The sequence below is a fragment of the Pogona vitticeps genome, chromosome 2 (assembly GCF_051106095.1).
Source record: "Pogona vitticeps strain Pit_001003342236 chromosome 2, PviZW2.1, whole genome shotgun sequence".
In the NCBI taxonomy this organism is placed as follows: Eukaryota; Metazoa; Chordata; class Lepidosauria; order Squamata; family Agamidae; genus Pogona; species Pogona vitticeps.
This window is the reverse complement of record NC_135784.1, coordinates 36097451-36122717: the sequence shown is the minus strand read 5'-3', so window position 1 is coordinate 36122717 and position 25267 is coordinate 36097451. Positions and strand designations below refer to the sequence as shown.

Here is a 25267-nt window from a genome sequence, read left to right as displayed (position 1 = left end):
CAACATTCTGCCTCTGGTTTTCTAGAAGTCCAGGTTTAACTTGTACTGTTAAGGTAGTCTCTCCATCCCCAATTTTGGAAAAATAAAACCTTTGCATTAGAAGGAATCTCAAAGAGTTTACGGTCCAACACCAAACTGTAGCAATATATATATTTCTTTTTTCTCCAGCAAGCAGAACTAATTTAAGTCGGGAGCACTTGGGTCCAAGCTCTTATATTTCCATTGTAGGAATTCCATCCATTTCTATAGATGGAATATATCAATTGCATTCCAAAATACTCCACTGTGATTGCAATCATAAACAGATCTTCTGGGATGTAAGCTCTTTTGAGCTCATGGTGACTTAATGTTTTGAGGCTATATATTTTATAGTTATCTCCCGAAATCCATGGCGAGATGAAGCACCATAAAAATACAAATATTGTGGTCCGTCACCTCACTTTATAGTCTTGATTTTTATTTCCAAGATGCACAGGTAATCTGTAAAATATCTGACTTACTATTGCCTCAATAAATTCAGTGGCTCTTTTGAACCATCAGAACATTGTTACTGGGCTGTAAATATAAAGGATGACACTATTATGAGGTCATCTTACATCATGATAAAAAATACCTAGAGAAGATAGATACAGTAAAGTGGTATTATATATAGGCTAAAAGGTCATTATCCTCATTGTTAGTCTTGTTAAAGCCAAGAAGTTGAGCTACTGTTAGAGACGCAACAGTGTGTGAAAAAAAATACTAAAGGAAATACTGGTTCCTCAAGTATGTGATTGAGAAAGTCTCCAAAATCAAAATCAATTTACCAAATATGTCAGGAAAAAATGGAAACCTAATTCATCGGGAATCTCTGTAAATAAAATAGTATGCCAAAAAAACCAACAATGAAACGATATTTGGAAATGGATTATGATATGGTTTAGCAGGAGATACCAAGAAAACTGACTTGCAGTAAAAATCACAGAGAGCTAGGAGGATATAGTGTGAGGAAGAGATCTGAGATTTTCATGGAAGGAGGGAGATGAGACTTCAGCGGGGTTTTCTCAGCAAATCTTAGTCTTTAATTGCATTTAAGAACTATTGTGATTACTTTCTGAGTTCCATTTATCTTCATAGCAATCGCATAAACACAGGTAAAGCAGTGGGTTTTTTTTTTAAATAAGCAGAAGATTTATTTCATAAGATACATGCATATTAAGAAATCCTTTTACAGTGGTGCCCCGTTAGATGCTTACCCCGCTAAATGACGAAATTGCTTGATGATGACTTTTTTGCGATCGCAAAACGGTATTTCCTATGGGGAATTTTCGCTTTACGTTGATTAGGTCCTTGCTTCGCGAACCATTTGTTCGCAAAATGATTATTTTTCTGGCTCCGCAAAATAGCTTCCCTTTGCAAAATGGCTGGCTTCCCTTCACAAAATGGCTGTTTTCCGGACAGAAGCTTTGCAAAACAGCGATTTTAAACAGCTGATCAGCGGTTCTTTATGGGCGATCGCTGGTCGATGAGGTATTTCCCCATTGGAATGCATTAATCGGTTTTCAATGCATTCCAATGGTTTTTTTCCGCATGACGACGATATCTCTGTACAACGATTTTAACGGAACTGATTATCATTGTCATGCGGGGCACCACTGTACTTGTTTATATTTATAGGCAGTCAATTTGTAGAACCATTGACTGGGTTGGCCAGAGATTCAGGTATATCTTGAAAAATAACCAAATACTGCTGAAAGTATTGGTTAGGGACAGTTCTTCCCCCATGCCCTTCCTAAAAGACATCACTGATACTATAAAATATAACTTGCCTCTTTTTTTTGACCCCAATTATTGGAAATTAAATTTTGTATAATAGACTGAGATATAATGGGTGGAGCAGGACCTTTTGGAAGTCATTAATGGATTCTTTTGGCATAAGCTGAAAGTGACTTCATAGCACATAACAACAATAGAAGAGAAGTTTACTGAGTAATCTCAAGTCAATCGCTCTGATTCTACTAAACTTACCTCCCTAAGAATAAAATGGGATACATCAAAGCTTGGAAATACATTTTTCAGATCCCTTAGCTATGCTGTGTGATTCTGGGAGATGTACTTCCCAAAAATAATTTTTCCAAATTCTGATCTCCTTACAGTGGGGTCTTGACTTAAGAACGGCTCGAGTTAAGAACATTTTGACTTAAGAACCGCTCTCATAGGAAAATATTGACTTGACTTAAGTGCTTAGATTTGAGTTAAGAACTGAAAAAAAACCACATGGGAGGCAGGGAAAGTGCAAAATGTGAACTTTCAGTTAACTGTTGGCCAGTGAAAAGGGTGCCTGTCTGCTTCCTCACTCCTCCCAGCGTTTAGAGAGTGGATTGGGAGACAGTCTTTGGACTGCCTGGTACTGTACTGCCTGGACTGTATTTTCCCTGCCTTCCCTGAACCTTTCTTGACCTAAGGAAAAAAGAAACAAAATATCCCCCTCTAGTGGTCGAAGGCAGAATAGCAGCTTCCCATTAGTTTTTATGGACAGAAAAGAGCAGATACGGATCAAATGGTTTTCAATGCATTCCTATGAGAAATGCAGATTTGACTTGAGAACATTTTGACTTGAGAACCGCCTTCCAATACGGATTAAGTTCTCAAGTCAAGACCCCACTATATATGCTGTACTACATTCTTGGGAAAGGTACTCACTAGCACTGGCTGTTCCTTATTCTCAGTGTTACATATTACTGCAGTTACATTTTACTGACCCAAGCAGGAAACTCCTCCGCTCTCTCTGTGTAACATTAAATTTTTTGTTCTGTCTCATGCGAAAGCAGTTCATGACTAGAGTGGGCACCCCATCTTAGCCTCAAGCTTAACCCTCATATCACATAAAATTCCCAAACTATCCTGCCTCATGCCTCCCCAGTGTATGCTTTTGTTTGTTTGTTTTTGTGGGCCAAAAATTTTTAAGATCAAAGAAGACAGAGCTCTTCCTAAAGAATTTTAGATCAGGGAAGGAGGTTTTGAGTAGGAATGTAAGCTTAGTTCCCTCATGCTCTCAAATGAGAAATTTGTTGATTTAATTATGTGATTGCTTTGATGACTATTTTTAATGATATTTTATAACTGCTTGTAAGCCGCCCCGAGTAGACTGTGTCTAGAGGGGCAGGATAGAAATCAAATAATAAATAAATAAAATAAACATCAACATTGTTCTGCTTACTTACAGGAATGCCTAGGAATTTGTGTACAGTACTTGATAGAGTTCTCACTTGTCAAGAATGATATTTTGTGCAAAATGACCAATTTCATACTCAAAAACTATTTATGCCAAATTGAGGATGGCAATAACATTCTTTCTAGGAGTATTCACCTTTCTCCTTTCAGCAGCACCCCCCTGTTTGATTTCATAGATCTTGACATGTTAGCCAGAAGTATTCCTAGGAAACATTTTAGTCCAGTATTATTGGCACCCACTGGTGCATCAGACATTAGACTTGAATACTATATTGTATAGTTTGCTCTAGATATTATAAGCAAAGCAGATTTCTCTTACTCATGGGTTATCTTTGAGATGAGCAAGGAATGCTGAATAAACCTTGGAAGGACCACTACTAAGTTACTCAAGATGATTCACAAATACACACTAGTGATTTGGTGCTGGCCACTGTCCTCCCTTGATAAGTTACACATTTTGGAGATGTCTTAGAAAAAACTTGAAGGTACATTGAATATTTTCATACAATGTTGCGAGAAAAAAACCCACAGAATAATGGTCTGTCACATTCTCTTTAGAGAATAATTTTTATAAACGTTGGCTCTGCCTACAGAGATGTAGACAGATGTCCTGGAATTGAATTAGTGTCTTTCTAGGCACTTCCCAAGTCACCAATTGAAATGCATTCATAAAAAGATCAAACAGCTGTTTTCGGTGTTTCTGAAGTAACTATGCAAACAAGCTAAGACAGGACATCAATATTTCAGTACGTTCTGGGCTCTCTGTCAAAGAAAACTCATCTTACCTCACTAACCTACTATATAACACAGTTTCTACATTTTAAAATCTGACTTGAAAGTGGCCTGTATTCTGTCTACAAAATAAGAAATAGATGACACCTTTAATTGTCTGTGGACTTAAATGAGAATATTACACAATGACTTTGATTTTATTCACACAAAAACTTCAAGGACAGAATTTTAGAGATAAGTCTGGTCCAGTCTTGTTGGGCCTTCTAGCAAATTACGTACAAGAATATGGCTACAGAGGTGGTCCATCAGCCCCTAAAGGAGCAAAAGTATTAGCAGTGTTGAAGAGTCCTGTGGCCTCTCAGATCCTATAAAAAACAAAAGGGTGAGTCCCATTTATGCATTTTGTTCAGTGTGTGAGAATACATAGTAACCGCCTGTGACTTCTGATCTAAAGAACAACTAGAAAATCATAGAATAATTGGGTTAGAATGTGCCTATAAGGCCATCAAGTTCAAGCCCCTGCTTGTTGTAGGAATCCAGATCCAAGCAGACCTGATAGATGGTTCAGCAATGCAGCTGTCAATGTATCTGTCCAATTACGTGCAGACATTAGCAACTTAAAACACTTGAAAGATTTGAAACTTAAAAATGAAAAAGTAAAGGCCAAACTATGCAAAATGTAAGACCTAGAACAGAAAACAATTGTTGAAACTATGGAAGTATTACAATAGCAGGTAACAGCTGTAGCAAAGAAAATTGAAAGATGGTGGACGCTTGAAACAATAAAGAAAAAACATGCAATTTTGAAATAACCAACAATTATTCTATACGTCACTTGGAGAAAATCCAGAGTAAAAGAAATTGGGCCCACGTAAAGATGATGCTCTAAAATTTTGGAAAGAAATGTGGGAAAGCCCATCTGGACATAACAAAAACGCCGCTTGCATTAATGATATTTGTAAAGAAACTCAATGAAAACAAATGGATGATATTGTAATAACAACTGAAATGATTAAGAGGCAAGTGAAGGTTGTGGAAAATTGGAGTGCGCCTGGTCCAGATGAGCTGCACAGATTTTGGTTAAAACATCAAACAAGTCTCCATCAACGTACAGCAGTGAAATTTAACCACTTACTTCAAAATTCTACAATTGCAGACTGGATGACAACAGGCTGCCCATTTCTGATAACAAAAGATCATCAAAAGGGCAATGAACCCAATAATTCTCGACCAATTACATGCCTTCCAACAATGCTCAAGCTTCTCACAGGAGAACTTGCAAGATTTATATGTAAATACTTAACTGAAAATTCCCTATATCCAACTGAACAGAAAGGGAACCTTAAAAAGTAAAGAGGCACAAAAGATTGGCTGCTTATTGATAAAATGATCCTAAATAATGCAAAAAAAAAAAAAAAAGACGAAAAACAAACCTTAACATTGCCTGGATGGACTATAAAAAGGAATTTGGCTCATTGCCACACAGCTGGATTAACACCTGCCTAAAATGTTTGGGATCAGTAAAAACATTCAGAAGTTACAAAAGAAAAACATGGAAAACTGTCTTAATGGCCCTTGGTGAAGAAATTGAGGGAGTCAACATAAAAAGAGGAATATCTGAGGGGAATTCTTGTCAGGAATTGATTGTCAAGGACTCCTGTATCATGTATCCATGACATGCAGTTGTTTTCATTTAACTTCACTAGAGGAAATCCTCTCATAGCTGCTGAGTTAGACTGCATCTTAGAACTTTGAATTAGTTTCCTTCTGTCTCTAGCTCTCCTCTTAACCCTCCTGGGATTGGCAAGCAGGACGCTCACAATCTCTGGACCTCTGAAAGCTCTCAGCACTTCTCGACTGCTCCCTCAGGACCCACAAATCATTCACCAGCAACTTACATGCTCTCTGGTTGCGCAGCAGAAACATGCTGGGCCCATAACTTTTGTCAGCAATTTCTTGTCAAGAACTGCTGTATCAGGAATCGGGGTGCACTGGGCAAACCAGGGTTACCACCAGCTTTCAAGGTCCTCGCAGAGAAGTAAAAACACGAGACAACAGCTTCTTCTTCAAAGCTTATATTACATATTTACAGTCTTCACAAAATACGCCAGCAGCATGTCCTCTAACAATTCCCCAATTGTTCACAACTCCATGTGTGTCCCTATGTATACCATATAGTACAAATAACCGATCAGGTAACATTACCTCATCCTAGGTGATCTCACATGATTACATCAGCCTTCAGCCTAGTCAACGTGACTCAGCTTTATACATGGCTGTTCAATATGACTTCCTTTATACATTCAGTTTTAAGATGTCAATTTCTTCTATTACAGTGATTAGATACCCAACTGGAATAATGGATTGGACTCAAAATGAATTAGAAAAATTGGATCGAAAAACACAGAAGCTAATGAACATGCATCACACAGTACATCCAAAAAGCAATGTGGACAGATTATATTTACCACGAAAAATCAGACACTGTGCAAAGACAGCAGGAAGTAGAGAAAGAAAAAAGAAGCCTAAATGATTGTATCAGTAGAAGCAGAGAAAAATACTGAAAGCAGTGAAAATGGAGGATATTTTGAAAACTACAGAAACAAAGGCTTAATATAAAAAACAACAATTTGAAAATAAATTAAACAGCTAGAAAAATAAATCACTACATGGACAACAGCTGAGAAATATTGATGGAAAGTACGATAATAATTCAACATGGGCATGGCTAAAACTGGGGACCATTTAAAAAGAAACCAAAGGTTTGATTTTTGCTGCACAAGAACAAGCACTCCAAACCGTGATGAAAACTAAGATCCAAGAAATTAGTGCTAATAGCAAATGTCAACTCTGCCAAGAAAAAGATGAAATTGTTTCAGACCTCTTCTGTTAATGTCCAAAGATTACACAGATTACAAATTTAGACATGATAGAGTGGCAAAGTTAGTGCACTGGCCACTATGCAAAAAATATAACTTGCCAGCCTCCAAAAACCCTTGGGAACATCAGATAGAGAAAGTGTCAGAAAATGAGGATGTCAAAATCTTATGGGATTTCCGGATCTAAACGTACAGACATCTTGAACATAACACACCAGACATAGTAGTAATAGAATGAAGAAATGTCCAGATCACTGACGTTGCAATTCTAGGGCATGCCACAGTTGAAAATAAAGAATTGGAAAAAATAATAAAATATAGAGACCTGACAATTGAAACATCTCGCCCCTGGAAGAAACACACTTCAGTGGTCCCCAAAGTCATTGGAGCTTTGGGAACAATATCAAGAAATTTCACACAGTACTGTAAGCAGTTGCAGATCCCAGAAATTAGACCATCAGAGTTACAAGAAACCAGCAATGTTGGGAACAGTGCTGATATTTAACAGATACTTAGGTTTTTGGTTAAAACTTGTATCTTTTTTAAATCTAAGAATAGGGTAGGGAATACAAAAGGTAAAAGGAAGTGGAAGGAAAATGAAAGGGTTAGGGGGATAGGAGAACACAAAATATACAATCATCCAATTTAGTCATATTACAATGACAAATCCACTTTCAGCTTTTTTGTAATTTGGTTGCCCTCCGGCTATCCACTTACAGCTTTATTTTAGTTTAAATCATTGCTGGAACCAATTGTATTGGCTCTTGCCTTTCCATTGGACCATTTCAGCAACATGGAGAGGGGGGATTTGCTGCTTGAGTAACAGCCTATCCTCCATACTACTTTACCCAGGCTTCATGCTCTGGAGAGGACACTTCTCGATACAGAGCATGTTACCATAGTCTCTCGAGACAGAAGGATACCTATGATGATGATGTTACTCCAACACTATCTGAGAACCAAAGGCATCTGTGTAATAAATCCCATCATTCAATTTCCTATTGAATTGGAAAGTTATTCATCACATCAGGAAAAATACCCATTTCTGTCTCATCCCGTACTTTCTCAATAGGCTCCTCTTGTTTCAGTGACTCTTCCAATTTTTGAAAGAGGAGAATGAATCCAGAACAACAGTCCAATTTTCAGTATTCTGACTCTGTGTGTTTAGTCGTTTAGTCGTGTCCGACTCTTCGTGACCCCATGGACCAGAGCACGCCAGGCCCTCCTGTCTTCTACTGCCTCCCGGAGTTGTGTCAGGTTCATGTTGGTTGCTTCGCAGACACTGTCCAGCCATCTCATCCTCGGTCGTCCCCTTCTCCTCTTGCCATCACACTTTCCCAACATCAGGGTCTTTTCCAGGGAGTCTTTTCTTCTCATTAGATGGCCAAAGTACTGGAGCCTCAGCTTCAGGATCTGTCCTTCCAGTGAGCACTCAGGGTTGATTTCCTTTAGAACTGATAGGTTTGTTCTCCTTGCAGTCCAGGGGATTCTCAAGAGCCTCCTCCAGCACCACAATTCAAAGGCATCAATTCTTCGGCGGTCTGCTTTCTTTATGGTCCAGCTCTCACTTCCATACATCACGACAGGAAAAACCATAGCTTTGACTATTCGGACTTTTGTTGGCAAGGTGATGTCTCTGCTTTTCAAGATGCTGTCCAGATTTGTCATCGCTTTCCTCCCAAGAAGAAGGCGCCTTTTAATTTCAGGGCTGCTGTCTCCATCTGCAGTGAGCATGGAGCCCAGGAAGATAAAATTTGACACTGCCTCCATATCTTCCCCTTCTATTTCCCAGGAGGTGATGGGACCAGTGGCCATGATCTTAGTTTTTTTGATGTTGAGTTTCAGACCGTTTTTTGCACTCTCCTCTTTCACTCTCATTACAAGGTTCTTTAATTCCTCCTCACTTTCTGCCATCAGAGTGGTATCATCTGCATATCGGAGGTTGTTGATATTTCTTCCGGCAATCTTAATTCCGGCTTGGGTTTCTTCCAGTCCAGCCTTCCGCATGATGTATTCTGCATATAAGTTAAATAAGCTGGGGGACAATATACAGCCTTGCCGTACTCCTTTCCCAATTTTGAACCACTCAGTTGTTCCATGACCAGTTCTAACTGTTGCTTCCTGTCCCACATATAGGTTTCTCAGGAGACAGATAAAGTGGTCAGGCACTCCCATTCCTTTAAGAACTTGCCATAGTTTGCTGTGGTCCACACAGTCAAAGGCTTTCGCATAGTCAATGAAGCAGAAGTAGATATTTTTCTGGAACTCTCTGGCTTTCTCCATAATCCAGCGCAAGTTAGCAATTTGGTCTCGAGTTCCTCTGCCTCTTCGGAATCCAGCTTGTACTTCTGGGAGTTCTCGGTCCACATACTGCTGAAGCCTACCTTGTAGGATTTTGAGCATAACCTTGCTAGCGTGCGAAATGAGTGCAATTGTACGGTAGTTGGAGCATTCTTTCGCACTGCCTTTCTTTGGGATTGGGATGTAGACTGATCTTTTCCAATCCTCTGGCCACTGTTGAGTTTTCCAAACTTGCTGGCATATTGAGTGTAGCACCTTAACAGCATCATCTTTCAAGATTTTAAATAGTTCAACTGGAATGCCATCACCTCCACTGGCCTTGTTGTTAACCAGGCTTTCTAAGGCCCACTTGACTTCGCTCTCCAGGATGTCTGGCTCAAGGTCAGCAACTACATTGTCTGGGTTGTCCGGGATATCCACATCTTTCTGATATAATTCCTCTGTGTATTCTTGCCACCTCTTCTTGACGTCTTCTGCTTCTGTTAGGTCCCTCCCATTTTTGTCTTTTATCATGTTCATCTTTGCGCAAAATGTTCCTCTAATATGTCCAATTTTCCTGAACAGATCTCTGGTCTTTCCTTTTCTGTTATTTTCCTCTATTTCTTTGCATTGTTCATTTAAGAAGGCCCTCTTGTCTCTCCTTGCTATTCTTTGGAAGTCTGAATTCAAGTTTCTGTAACTTTCCCTATCTCCCTTGCATTTTGCTTCCCTTCTCCTCTCTGCTATTTCTAAGGCCTCGTTGGACAGCCACTTTGCTTTCTTGCATTTCCTTTTCTTTGGGATGGTTTTCGTTGCTGCCTCCTGGACAATGTTACGAGCCTCTATCCAAAGTTCTTCAGGCACTCTGTCCACCAAATCTAGTTCCTTAAATCTGTTCTTTACTTCCACTGTGTATTCATAAGGGATTTGGTTTAGATTATACCTGAGTGGCCCAGTGGTTTTTCCTAATCTCTTCAGTCTAAGCTTGAATTTTGCTATGAGAAGCTGATGATCAGAACCGCAGTCAGCTCCAGGTCTTGTTTTTGCTGACTGTATAGAGCTTCTCCATCTTTGGCTGCAGAGAATATAATCAATCTGATTTCGATATTGCCCATCTGGTGATTTCCATGTATAGAGTCGCCTCTTGTGTTGTTGGAAAAGAGTGTTTGTGATGACCAGCTTATTCTCTTGACAAAACTCTATTAGCCTTTGTCCTGCTTCGTTCTGAACTCCAAGGCCAAACTTCCCTGTTGTTCCTTTTATCTCTTGGCTCCCTACTTTAGCATTCCAGTCCCCTAGAATGAGAAGAACATCTTTCTTTGGTGTCAGTTCTAGAAGGTGTTGTAGATCTTCATAGAATTGTTCAATTTCAGTCTCCTCAGCAATGCTGGTTGGTGCATAAACTTGGATTATTGTGATGTTGAATGGTCTGCCTTGGATTCGTATTGACATCATTCTATCATTTTTGAGATTGTATCCCATTACAGCTTTTCCCACTCTTTTGTTGACTATGAGGGCTACTCCATTCCTTCTACGGGATTCTTGTCCACAATAGTAGATATGATAATCATCTGAGCTGAATTCGCCCATTCCTGTCCATTTTAGTTCACTGATGCCCAGGATGTCGATGTTTATTCTTGCCATCTCCTGTTTGACCACCTCCAGCTTCCCAACGTTCATAGATCTTACATTCCAGGTTCCTATGCAGTATTTTTCTTTGCAGCATTGGATTTTCCTTTCACTTCCAGGCACGTCCACAGCTGAGCGTCCTTTCGGCTTTGGCCCAACCACTTCATTAGCTCTGGAGCTACTTGTACTTGTCCTCCGCTCTTCCTCAGTAGCATGTTGGACGCCTTCCGACCTGAGGGGCCCATCTTCCAGCGTCATATCTTTTAGCCTTTTGTTTCTGATCATGGGGCGTTCTTGGCAAAGATACTGGAGTGGCTTGCCATTTCCTACTCCAGGTGGATTGCATTTAGTCGGAACTCTCCACTATGTCCTGTCCGTCTTGGGTGTCCCTGCACGGCATAGCCCATAGTTTCTCTGAGTTACTCAAGCCCCTTCGCCACGACAAGGCAGCAATCCATGAAGACTCTAGTAATTGAATAAATCACTGGATAATTCTTTATCCTATCTATGTTACCTGGTATCTTACTCAATAAGGGCTGTTCTGGAGTTAATACAGTTTCACTTAACTGTTGTTTAGCATCTGATGACCTCTCTTTCATCTGATCTTCTATCTGATTAAAACGTTCATTTATTTGCTGAAATCCTGCTGTTATTATCTTCTGCATTTTAATCTGCCATTCCTTGTCTGATTTTTGTGTCATTATTCCCAAATTTTGAGCCATTTCGATCTTTCCAATGAGTAAGGTTTATATGAATAGTACTATATCCTTCACAAACCAAACCCACAATCATAGACCTCCCCTAGGTTCTTCCTCCCATCCATACACAGATGTCATCATATATAAATTAACTTTTAGCCCAGCAATTTAAAATACAACCATAGCAAAAATATCTCTTCTTCAATCACAGATAAGAGATCTTGCTGCATATTTTAAAGAACAAGCATGTTCACATGAGAGAAGTTAATCCTTTAGGACCTGGTGTCCCAGGTTTTGAAACCATTGAGGGCTTTAAAGTGATAACCAGCACTTTTCATGTGTTTGCAATACACGCATACAATATAAATATTATGTTGATGCATCAAAGCTTATGTTAAATTTTCCAGGTTTGAGTGGGAGTGTTGAAAGTCTCTTGATCACAGATCTTCTTTTTCATGTTGAAAACAAGCCAGTGGTCTTTTCAAATTGGTAGAATCGGCCAAGAGAACGCTGTGATTGCCCCAAGATGTCCACATGTCTTCATAGTCCTCACATTCTCTGGGGAGGCTCCTTTGTTAGTGTTTCTTGGGCTCTTGGAAATAAATAATAGATGTCTGAAATTACACTACCAGGTCCATACACACACTTCCCAGTTTTCATATGTGCTTAATTGGATCCAATTTAGTCATGCTAAGAGTAGATCTGCAATGAATGCAACAGATGACTTAACTGAAGTCCCATTTATTTTAATGGCTCTGTTCCAAGCATGACTAAGGGTATGATCACGCAAGGGAATAGATCACATTTTACACCACTTATGAAGCAGTCTTGTGTGATCTATTTCCAGTGATCACACAACAAATGGAGAGTGGTGCTCCAGCTGAAACCTAATCATGCCCATGCTAGACCTTTTTGGTCCAGTTGCAGGGCTACTCCTGGATTTTTTTTTCTTATACTATTTTTAATATTTTCAAGTTGCAGATCAGAGAATCAGTGGATACTGATCCCGTGGATAAGGAGATCCTGCTGTATCCCCTTTTAGAAGTTGGGCTGCAGCTCTCACAATCTCTCACCATTAACTGTAATGACTAAGGATGATAGTAGTTGCAGTCCAGTATCTGGAGTGTCACATGTTCCCCACTTCTGGCTTAAAGCATTCATTTCTGGTACAAAAGACCAATAAAATAGTCTACACTGCATCATAAGTCAGCAGATGTAGAGTTATTAAATATTATGCAGCAAATGCTATATGTAAACTTATCTTAGAGGTCAAAACTACAAAAATAATGAAGATTTAAATCAAAGTGAAGATGTAATAGCAAAATAGCTCAAGGTTGAATGTGTACATTTTAAAAATGAGTTCAGCTGTTCTAAAAAGCATATTCATTTTTATGATTCATTAGACGAGTGAGGTCATACGACTGCATTAATCATACACAACAGACTGCACGATGTTATGGAGTATCATAGAAGTATCTTGCAAATGCCAAAATAAGCAATAATATATCGTGAAATGTACTTTGCTTTTATATTGGCTTGTTCACTAATTCACAGAATTCAATAATTTCAGTTGGCTTGTGCAGTCGTTAATCTGAATTAGTACACTTACGCCATATGTATCAGTCGAGTTCATGTATCAAAGGAAATAGGAGAATAAAAAAGACAATTAGAACTGTCTTAATAGTTTGGAAATGTTGTCATTCAAACAACAGTTATATGGGAAGGGGGAAGAATTCTGTACCCTTAAAGTAAATTCACACTGTATTCGTGAAGGCTTTCACGGCTGGGATCTAATGGTTGTTGTTGGGTTTTTGGGCTCTTTGGCCGTGTTCTGAAGGTTCTTCTTCCTAACATTTCTCCAGTCTCTGTGGCCGGCATCTTCAGAGGACAGCACTTTGTGCTTTGGTCACACTCTTTCCTTAAGGTAGTTTTTCAGTGTTTTGTGTTTGTTTGTTTGTTTGTTTGTTTCTGTTCTGTTTCCTGTTTTCCAGGAAATGTTAGGAATTATAGGTACATGACAGGAGGGTTCTTAGAACGAGATCTTCTAGGGCCAGAATCCTATGGTAGCTTTAGTCCAGCATAAGTGTAATTGTGTAAATCACAACAGCAGATCATGACTAATAAGGGCATTCTAAACTGGGCATTTGTCCTACTGTTTGATCGGCTGCAGGGATTGAATGGTTTCCTCTTTCTTCCAGCATCTGCATGACGAGCAGACCAATTTGCCCCCTGGGCACCACAACCTTTTTTGAACCTCTGTCAGGGGCTTCTTACTTTTTGGTGCAGGTTGATGCACTGAACTTTAGTCCATGCCCAGCGCATGCGATTGCTGACAGCAGACTAAAACCAAGTCTTGCAGCTATCAGAGCTGCCAACACTCCTTCCAGTTTGAATTTCCAGTATCATGAAGTGTGTACGCCTGCAGCTTAACAGATGTCTTGCAACTTACGAAAGCAAAGAAACATAGGTGGCTGTTTTTTGTTTTTTTCTTCCTCTTCTTTCTTTCATGGAGGATTTGTCTGTTGCATGCAGAGGAGAGGCAGAAGAGGCGAGTGTGGCTGTTGAGAAATCCTGTTTGGGGAGGACATCTCTTCTTTGAATGCACCCTTTGCACCTGCCAGGCAATCCCTGTCTCTTCTTCTGTGTGTGATTGGATGGGTGGACAATATATGGTGCAAAAGGGGACAGATCCCTTTTTTCCTTTTGGCTATTTATTTATTTATTTATTTATATTTTTATATATTTATTTATTTAACTTCTATGCCACCCACACTACCAAAAGGTCTCTGGTTGGCTTACAGCAATTGTGGTGGGAATCCACAGACACTCTTTCTCTGTGTGTCCTGCTCTTTTCTCTCTGCCTCTTCCCCCTTTTCAAAGGAAAGGGGAGAGCAAAAGGCAGACAAGTATCTATCTGCTTTTGGCCGATGATCAGCTGCTTTTTCTCACCTTGCAGGGCCATGCATAGCTTGCCTCTCTCTCTCTCTTTCTCCTCCTCTCCTGGCAGACCTTCTCAGCCATACATGACCACATCCCCCTTTCCTTTCTCCTAAACTTTGACTTTCCACAAACTTGCAACTTCAATATACAGTACTGGAAATAAGGTTGCTTGAAGTTGATATGCCATTTGGATGTCTGGATACCACCCCTGAACTCCACAGGATTTTAATGGGAAGATTTTGCCTCAGCCGCAATTTTGTATATGCTTATCTAGGAGTGACTCCCACTAAATGGGATTTGCTTCTGAGTAGACACCACAGTGCACTGTCAGTCTCTCTCACTCAACACTGGTTTGTTCACTTGAATATTCAGTCTTACTTCATAAAAGCCATCTGTCTTCTTATTTTCTGTGAAGAGGACACATCCTACATACAGAGAGAGAGGGAGAGATAATATTAATGTTTCCATTATTTTTTACCTATCAAATTTTAGCGTAGAAGTTGTTACGTCTTCCAGGAACAATACAGATCATCAGGGTGGTTTTTTTTTCTGGTAACCAAGAAAAATGGCATCAGCAACTGATTACTGTACATTTTTCCTATTCATAGTTCTTAGCATTTGCATTACAAAGCTACGCTTCGTTCTGATTTTGAAAAGGGATGTTTCCTGTGTTGCATGCCTCTTTAACTTTACTCTCAAATTTGGGGAAGGAAAGTGTTGTACAAAAAGATACTCTAGGCATCACTTATGAAAACAGCTTTGAGTTTTACATTGTCTGGTTAATGTTCAAACCAATGTTGTGCAATAATAAAGGGGGCTTGCCAGGGGTGCATGTTAGAAAATTCTCTTTTGAGTAGAATTCTGCTGCATCCCTGGCACACGCATTGCAGCCTTATCAAGAATCACACTTCTGCAACTGCTCGTTTGTGCTGCTTTCTCTCTACACTCTTTCAAGGAATGGAATGCAAGCAAAACAACCATCTTAATTTGTGTCCAACAAAAGTCGAAGCCCTACAGCAGGACCAACAAGATCAAGGATAGGGTAGATTGGAGTTGGGTTGGAGCACATTTCCCCATACATCATATGATCACCAGGGAAAAGATCACACCAGATTGTCCCCCCCCCGGTAGTCCAGATTGCAATCTATCCCCCCCCCCCCGGGTGAGTGTACCCTCTGTTGATGTCCATAGTGGTTTTTGCCATAATGCTTTAGGACTTTTGTTAAATGTTAAGCATCAACATGTCAAATCACTAATTTTAGAATAAGAGGATTTGCTTGAGAATTTCCCTCAAAATTAATTTCATCTCTTAGCTTAGCATGCAGTTCTATGACTTAGTTCAGGAATATGTGAAATAGTTCCTAAGGATGTGTAGAGTACAACAATAAAAAAAAAAATCCTCGGGTATCTGAGATTATCGGCAGCTGTGAATATCAAAAAGACCTGAGCTTCTTAAAAGTTTTCCTGCAGTAGCCAGGTGGGGCAGTGTGGGCACTCACATGTGCAAATCACATAAATAAATCATGGGGAAGGGGGCAAAAAGCAAAGTAGTGCTCACAGGCCTGAAATCTGCCTGTGCCTGTTGTTCTTGTTTTATAGCCCCAGGGAATCAGAATCAGGCTGGCTGCTAAGTTACCTCACATCTCAGAGAAGGCTGTAGTCATTGCAGCCCAATACTGCCATTTCTGCATGGTATAGAAATGAAGTCTTTTAAGCTGTATTATTGCAGTGCTTCACACAGTCCTAAACATCCGCACATAATTATGACCCATTGGCTGAAATCCTTACACGAGTAATCCTTACGGTGTAACTTTTGAAATGGATAATGCCTACAGAGATTTCTTAACTTACGGCAATGCACATCTTAAAAGTTATGCCATCTGCATAAATGTGCAAAAGGATTTCACCCGTTGTACTGTATCTGAAAGGCTAATCTCGCAATTCATGCTGTAATCATTTTTTGTAATCACCATTGTAACTTTGAAGATAAAAAAGAAATAGTCTGAAGAGAGAGGGCTCTCTTCTCTATTTCAGCCAGAACTCCAATTTTGGGACAGGATTTTTTCCTTGCTTCTTCCTAGTAAGATTGTAGCAAGTTAAGCAACCATTTAACGGCAATATAACTGCTACAAATTTGACCCCTCCAACTTAACCTTATTTGAATTTGATTTTTGAACTCAGTGACAGTTAACTGAACAATTTACCAGTTTTTACTAAATTTTCTGCCTCTTATTCTTGTTGCAGTAGGTCTCAGTTGTCTAATCTTTTGGGCAACAACAAAAAACAAAATAGAGCTCATAAGCCTAAAATATAACAGGCCTATCCCTGTTATAGAGATAAGGGAACATATTTTGGATATAGAGATGCTAAAGAACTATGTTTTAGACATCTTGCAAGTTGCATCTGGGGCATTTGCTAGGACCAGGTCACACAGAGTAAGTGACCACATTATTGGGTTTCAGCGTGCTGAGAATTAACTTAGAGGAAAATGCCAAGCACAGCCAATTACACATTTCTAAAAACAGGGGCAGTTCTGACAATTAGAGCAGTAAACATGTGGATTAAAAGAGTCACTGCTATACAGAAGATAGAACTTGTCCACCCTGTGTTCTTGGCAATACAGTATACCACTGTTTTGATTGTGTGTTTATAAGATATTGACTCTTTTTTCCATTGATTTTGTTTTTCTAAAGTCTCTAGTTCACTAGGCATCCATTAACAATAAACAGGTGGCAATGTATACTACAGAAAGCAGAAGGCTTTCAGCACCAGACAATGAGAGCGAAAGCAAGTATTATTAAATGTGTGGCAGCTAGTTGTTAGAAGTGAGTTTCAGGTACTTTATGAATTGCTGAAGCATTAAAGCATAATTCCTGAAATGAATGGTTTCCTCGTGCTCTCCTTTTCACTTTTAAAATAAGAAACAGCTAATTGACACTTTGTTAAATGTGTGGGCACATAATGTGAACAGGGAAGCAAATCCTACCACTGACAGCTCATAACTGATCTGATTCATTATCGCCTCTTTGACTGAGATGAAATGAGAATATGCAGGGATCTTAACCGAGTACCTCCTTCTCTTGTTCAAGTTCCTTAATGCAATTTTTATATAGTTAATAAACTGATAAACACATAATTCAAATTTAGCAAAAAAGGACAGAACAGGAGTTTCGTTGTTGCTGCTGCTGCTAAATTAGCTAATAAAACATTGGTTGCTGTTTCTCCATTGCTACCATTTATATTGTCACTATGCTAGTACTGCAGTATAATTATTATAAAGATAAGGGACGTGTTAAATTACGCTTAAAGGCTATAATCCAAAGCTTCTACAATGAGGAACAGATGAAGCTCTTAATGACAGATGTTATTGACCTCCATGACTCCAAAGAATTCCTTAGACTTCTGTGTCTAGCAGTTTTAAAGATCACATTACCTGTAGATTGTAAAGTTATTTTTAGGTGCATGAGAGTAATGGTCAAAACATCCCTCACTGAGCAGTGATGGGTTTTGCTCTGGGTTTCAGAGCATCATCTTATCACTGGCAACATATGCATGATTTCATGTTGTTACTATCATTGATACTAACAATATACTGAAGAGTGCAGTTGTGTTATTGTGCAACAGAACAAATCAACATTCTACAAGGCAATTCACAGAGAGGGCAGCCCAAACAAAAGAATTACCATAATTTTTGCTCCATAAGACGCACCTCTCCATAAGACACACCTCATTTTTAGGGGAGGAAAACAGGAAAAAAATATTCTGGCGATTTCTCCCCCGCTGGCCCCATGGTGGTGGGGAGAGCCTCCCAAGGTCCTGGAAGGTACTCTCGGACTCTTTGGAGGCTCCCCCTGCCCCCCCTACGGGGCCAGCGGGGGCAAAATCTCCAGCTTCCTGGACCCGTCTGAAGCTTTCCAAGCCTCAGAAGGCTCCTGGAAGATCGTGATTTCGCCCCTACTGGCCCCGTGGGGGTGTGGGAGCCTCCAAAGGGTCCTGGAAGGCACACTCGGACCCTTTGGAGGCTCTGCCTGCCCCCCATGGGGCCAGTGTGGGCAAATCACAGCTTCCAGGACCCTTCTGAAGCTTTCCAAGCCTCAGAAGGGTCCCAGAAGGTTGTGATTTCACCCCCGCTGGCCCGCGGGGGTGGGGGCCTCTGAAGGGCCCTGGAAGGCACTCTCCAACCCTTCCGAGGCTCCCACCACCCCGCTGGGCCTTGGGGAGCGTTTTTACAGTATTCACTCCACTTTTTTTTGGAGGGGAAGTGTGTCTTATAGAGCGAAAAATACGGTATAACTTTGAAACAGGACTTCAGATCAGCATCAAATTAGTGGACAGCCTGCTCTTCTTCTGTGCCAAATTAGGGGAAGTTTTCAAAATAGATCAGATAAATTGAAGATACAGCCTTGCTTATCTCCAAAGAGAATGATTGGCCCCACTTGCTTTTTTTTTAATTTGGAAGGAATCCAGGCTGCAGGGGATGAAATATTGATCTTCAAAAAAAAAAGCCTTTCAGAAAGGAAAAGCAACCACTTTGTTAAAAGACTGAGTATATGTTGAATCGGCTTATCAGCAAGAGCATTCCCAAGGAGATAAATTGTTGCAGCTTTCTGACCCAAGAAAGGAGATTTTGCAGGGCAATGAAAAGTCACAGAAAGTAATGGAGTGATGGGCCTTCAGAAAGAGTCCCTGTACCATGTATCTTCAGGGAATTAGCTGACAGTTTTCTAAGGCATATTCGGAGTATTTCTGCATTACAAAAGCACAGAGCAGTTGTGTTTGTCCTAGCTCTGAGTGCTTTTGATAAACATTATCTCAGAATTTCTGAGATCAGGCTTCTAACTCAAGTCTGCAAACTCCAAGTCCTCCCTTTTTTATTATTCTAAAAATGAGGGGACATCTTTTGGAAAACATACATACAACATGTTCATAGAACTTATAGTCAGATATAGCTTTTCTTCCTCAGATTGTCTTCCCCAAGGAAAAAAATTGGAAACTGGAACATAGCTTTCTAATCTGCCTTCTGTGGAGCAGGCATGACAACATTAGTATACCTGAGAGGTTAAATGGTGTGTGTGTTTCTTCATTGCCATGTTGCACTCACTAAGATGTTTGCTTCACCATTATGTTCCTTGGGGGCTCGTCAGCCATGGAAGGCAGCCCATCTAGGAGAAGGAAAACTCTGATTTCAAACCTCCACTGTCTTGTGGCTATATCCACTCATGGAAAAGGCTTCAGGAGTTAACCTAGAGGCAAAATCTGGAGCTGGAGTTCCGGAGGCAGTTCGTGTCGTTCTGCCAACTCCTGCGACGTTGCTGGAACCAGTTGTATTGGCTCTTGTCTTTCCATTGGACCATTTCAGCAACTTGGAGAGGGGTAATCTGTTGCTTGGGTAACAGCCTATCCTCCATATTACTTTACCCAGGCTTCATGCTCTGGAGAGGACACTCCTCGATACAGAGCACATTACCATAGTCTCTCGAGACTGAAGGATGCCTATGCTATGCTATTCTGTAGAATAAGGGAGCACATGGGGGCTATTTGCTGAAAGCCATGTCTCCCAAATCAAGGGAAACTGCCTCTTTTAAGTACACTGTAGTTAGGCATAGCTCATTATTTAATTTAAAAACCAGTTTCAACTAAAACAGTTTCTGTTACCTCAAGATCTATCTTGCTATTCATACATTCTAAGGTGTAAATAAGCAAGACCAAAACTTCAACCACACTTCCTTACTAAATTAATCTATAAATTAAACATTATCAGTAATATTCCACAAATTGTTACACTTTGGTCAGCACATAAACGCAAGTTATACAGACATGGAAGGGTATTTTTTAAATGGTTACATTAATTCTAAGCAAGAAACAAAGTTTAATTAATATTTGTAACATCTCCAAACTTACTGCACTACCGTATTTTTCTGTGTATAAAATAACACTTTTTTCTAAAATCATTAGAGGAAAAATTGAGGGTCGTTTTATACATGGAAGGAAACGGAGGTGAAGGAGCAGCCGCACTCAGCTGCCTCTCGCTGCTGCCCATTGACTGCTGCCACCGCCTCCAGATCGCCTCATCCAGCGCCACTCGCGGGCTCATTTCGGACAGGGCACAAGGTGGCAAGATGAGCTGGAGCTGAGCCCCAGCACTGGCGCTGGAGGAGGTGATTGGGCAGCCGCAGTCAATGGGCATCCACAAGGGGCAGCCCAGCATGGCTGCTCCTCCACCTCCTGCTGCTGCTGCTGACACCCAATCACCTCCTCCAGCACCAGAGCTGCCCTCCAGCTCATGTCGCCACCTTGTCCCCTGCTCGAAGGGAGCCCGCGAGTGGCTGCAGCCACCAGATCACCTCCTCCAGCGCCACTCGCGGGCTCCCTTCACGCAGGGGACAAGGCAGCAACGTGAGCTGGAGGTGAGCCCTGGCACTGGAGGAGCCGATTGGGACGGCGGCAGCAGGAGGAGGAGGAGCCGCACTGGGCTGCCTCTCGTAGCTGCCCATTGACTGCTCCTCCCTCTGGCAAGGGTCAAAATTGGGGGTCGTTTTATACATTGGGGGGGTCATATCCATGGAAAAATACGTTACCTCCAGAGGATAGTTTCTAAATTTGGAACTACTGGTTTTGATCCCAGTTGCAGTCTTTCACCCCTTGAATATTTTGTTGTTTTTCTCTGTGTTACACAAAGTAACCCTTAAAAATGTGTTCCCTTAACCTGCAGCCCTGTTAATTAAAATTCATCTCTTCGCGCATGATTAACAGCTACAACTTAATCACTGTGTGAGTTAAATTGATTTAGATGTTTGGATCCTAAATTATGGTAGAGCTATGGTCAGGTGATATGAATATTTCCTCCATGATGCCTGATCTGTGAAAGCTATTTCACATGCAAAAAAACTGATTATTCATTGTGTGATCATTAGGAGTTGTGCATACAATTATAGGATGTCCCCTCTAGTTATTTATTTATTTATTTATTTATTTATCTATCTATCTATCTATCTATCTATCTATCTATCTATTTATTTATTTATTTATTTATTTATTTATTTATTTATTTATTTATTTATTTATTTATTTATTTATTTGATTTTTGCCCCGCCCCTCTAGTTATGTGGCCTCTTCTGTCTTTCAGACTGTTCTTATAATCATAGAATAGTGAAGTTTGAAGGGCCCTATAAAGCAGTGGTCTCCAATCTTTGGCCTCCAGATGTTCTTGGACTATAGCTCCCAGAAGCCTTCGCCGCAATCTCTGCTGGCCAGGATTTCTGGGAGTTGAAGTTCAAGAATATTTAGAGGCTTAAGGTTGGGAACCACTGCTATAAAGCCATCAAGTCCAACTCCCTGCTCAATGTAGGAATACAGATCAAATGATATCTGCCAGGTGGTTGTGTTACGTTTCTCTTGAATGCCTCCAGTGTTGGAGCACTTATCACTTCTCTAGATAATTGGTTTCACTGTCTTACTGCTCTAACAGTAAGGAAGTTTTTCCTGATATTCAACCAAAATCTGTCTTCCTGTAACTTGAGGCCATTGTTGCGTGCCCTGCACTCTGGGATGACTAAGAACAGATCTTGCCCATCATCTGTATGAGAGCCTTTCAAATATTTGAAAAGTGTTATCACTTCACCCCTCTGCCTTTTTTTCTCAAGATTAAACATGCCCAATTCTTTCACTCTTTCCTCATAGGGCTTGATTTCCAGCCCCCTGATCATCCTTGTCGCCCTCCTCTGAACCTCTTCCAATTTGTTAGCATCCTTCTTGAAGTGTGATGTCCAGAACTGGACACAATACTCAAGGTGAGGTATACCCTGTGATGAATAGATGGAAACTAGCACCTTGTGGGATTTGGAAACCATACTTTCGTCAATGCAGCCTAAAATAGCATTTGCCTTTTTTTTTTTAGCCACACCACACTGTTGACTCATATTGGAATCTACGACAATTCCAAGATCCTTCTTGCTTGGAATATTTTTGAGCCAGGTATCCCCCATCTTGTAACTGTGCATTTGGTTTCTTTCTCTGAGGTGCAGTATTTTTCACACTTCTGTGAAGTACTGAAGTTGGTAGGATTTTAGAGCTGAACAGTGTGATAGGTGTGGCTACAAGCTATTAATATTCCTACATGCACTAAAATCTTTGTTTAGATTAGAACACTTGAAATTTAGCTGGGTGGACTTTCTGAACTAGAGCAGAAACAGGAAAGAACAAAGATTGTGACACTGTGTTTGCTTATGATATTCTAAATTTCAGTGCTAGCAAAAAGAAAAAGAAGGTTTCCAGAAAGGCACATACAGTAAATGAAGATATTATGTATTAGGGATGGAATGAATCTGTCAGTTTGACAGATTGTGAGGCAAAGAACAGATTAACAGATTACTCATAGTCAGAATGTGGCTTACTGTGAAAAATGTGCAGGAAATGATAAGTGTTGGTTTGTGCTGATTTAATGATATTTTACCACTACGATAACACTCCAGAAGAGTAATATAATGTCATTCTTGCCTTGCATTTTTTAATCATCAACATGTTGCTAGTTTTTACATTAAACAATTTAAAGCCATATATACTTTCCCCACAAAACTGCAAAATTTCCCTGCAGTTTAAAGCCCTGAGAAAAGGATACCCACTGTTTGTGTGTTTATGTGAATTTACTATTATGCAGATAGTAATTTTTAAAATATGTATATACTGTGTTTTATTATGCAGTACAGAAACCTGTGCCTTTTGCTTTGGCCTCAGAGATGGATGCAGTTACACAATTAACTTGAATTGGGACCTTCTTACAAAGCACTTTTTAATTTCATGTTGCGTTTGATGTAAGAGCTTGGTTGACTCATGGACCACATCATTTCAGGTTAAGGTGCCCCACCCCTGCTCAGTCCCATAAACTTGCAAGGTTTTAGAGATTATAGGCAAAAGTCAGGGCTGCATATTTCAGGACTTATGCAATCCTTGAAAAAAGTTGGTGGAAAATCCAAATTGTAAATTGAATCTGCCGTGACTGTATTTTTCCGTTTATAAGACGACCCAATGTATAAGATGACCCCCCTTTTCTAACCCCCAAATTTGAAAATTTGCAGGATCACACCCCTTTGATCCTGAATCCCTTTCATGGCTGCTTCAGGATCAAAGGTGTGTGATCGTCCTGCCCTTTAATGGCTGCGTTATTAGGAAGTGCATAAAGCAGCCATGAAAGGGCTTCAGGATCAATGGGGTGCGATTGTGCAGCCCTTTCACAGCTCCTTTACCTGAAGGGAGCCTTCCCTTCCTTTTTGCTTAGCCCCGTGGCTTCGCAAAAGGCAGGGAAAAGTGGCTGCCTTCTGTGTATAAAACGACCCTCAATTTTTGATCTAACTATTTAATTTAAAAAGTGTCGTTTTATACATGGAAAAATACGGTATTTCTCTTTCATTTTTATGTATAAAAGCTGGCTGGGTTGCTCCATGATTTAGGCATCTGGCTGTGGAAGTTGGGAGTTTGATTCCTAGGGGAAGAGCCAGCCTGTGTGGCCTTTAAAAAGCTGCACAGCCCCAGAAGAAGGGAATGGCAAACCAATTCTGTTTACAGTCGTGCCGCGCTTGACAATTACCCTGTTTAACAATGAATCTGCTTCATGATGATGTTTCTGCAATCGCAAAAGCAATCGCAAAACGATGTTTGAATGGGGTTTTTTCACTTAGTGATGATGGGTTCCCTGCTTCAGGAACCAAATTTTCGCTAAACGATGTTTTTTCAACAGCTGATCGGCGGTTTTCAAAATGGCCGCCAGCTCTCAGAATGGCCCCCGCTGTTTTTAGGAGGCATTTTTCACAAGACAGGCACCGGGAAATGGCCGCCCTATGGAGGTTCTTCACTTTACGATGAGGTATTTCACCTATTAGAACACATTAGCTGGTTTCTAATGCATTCTAATGGGCTTTTTAATTTCACTTGACGAGGATTTCGCTTAACAGCGATTTCAGCAGCACGGATTATCCTTGTCAAGCGAGGCACCACTGTATTCTCTACCTAAAAAACGCTTGAAAGGGTCACCATGTCATGCCACTGCTGCTGCTGCTGTTTATAAAAATTATATTTGTATTGCTCAGAACTGTGGACTTAAGCTTTTAAATATAAATACCTAACAGTAAGAGTGTAAGTATAAAATAAGCTCAGATACATCTTCATCCCCAACTCAGTAGTGGGCAAATCCTATAAGAGGCTTTTATTTTTCAAGCAATTGCTGCAAAGTGAGAGTGTTATTTTATTCATGTGTAATATTTTCAAAATGCTAGCATAGCTTTCAGCATATGGGTCAGTTTTGGGTTAACATGCAAACAGTTCACAGGTTTGTTAATTGTGTTGAATTAACAAGTGAAAGTGGTCAGTTGGCAAAGGGATTTTGCCCAAGTAGAATAGTAAGATATTGGCTGCATTGTTACAAGCACAGCTTGCTACTGATTAGTAGTAGTAGTAGTGGTGGTATTATTATTATTATTATTATTATTATTATTATTATTATTATTATTATTATTATTATTATTATTATTATTATTATTATTATTATTATTATTAAAAAACTCCAGGCACATTCAAAATTATAAAAGCATTGACTGATATTATATAACAGATACAAGTTTTAACAAAAACCGAAGTATCTGTTAAATTTCGACGCAGTATGTATGCTGTTCCTAATATTGTTGTTTTTGTAGCTCTGATGGTGCGATTTCCAAGATATGCAACTGCTTTTAGTACTGTGTGAAATTTCTTGATATTGTTCCCAAAGCCCCAATGACTACAGGAACCACTGAGGTGTGTATCTTCCAGAGGCGAGATGTTTCGATTGTCAGGTCTCTATATTTTGTTAGTTTTTCCAAATGTTAGTTTTTTCAACTGTGGCATGCCCTGGAATTGCGACATCAG

The 25267-nt window shown here is 40.1% G+C and overlaps 1 protein-coding gene across 7 annotated transcripts in view; it reads left to right on the top strand.

The window, feature by feature from the left end:
- The window catches only part of CFAP20DC (CFAP20 domain containing), a 255404-nt gene that overhangs the window by 198382 nt on the left and 31755 nt on the right, over positions 1 to 25267 (top strand). The window lies entirely within an intron of this gene.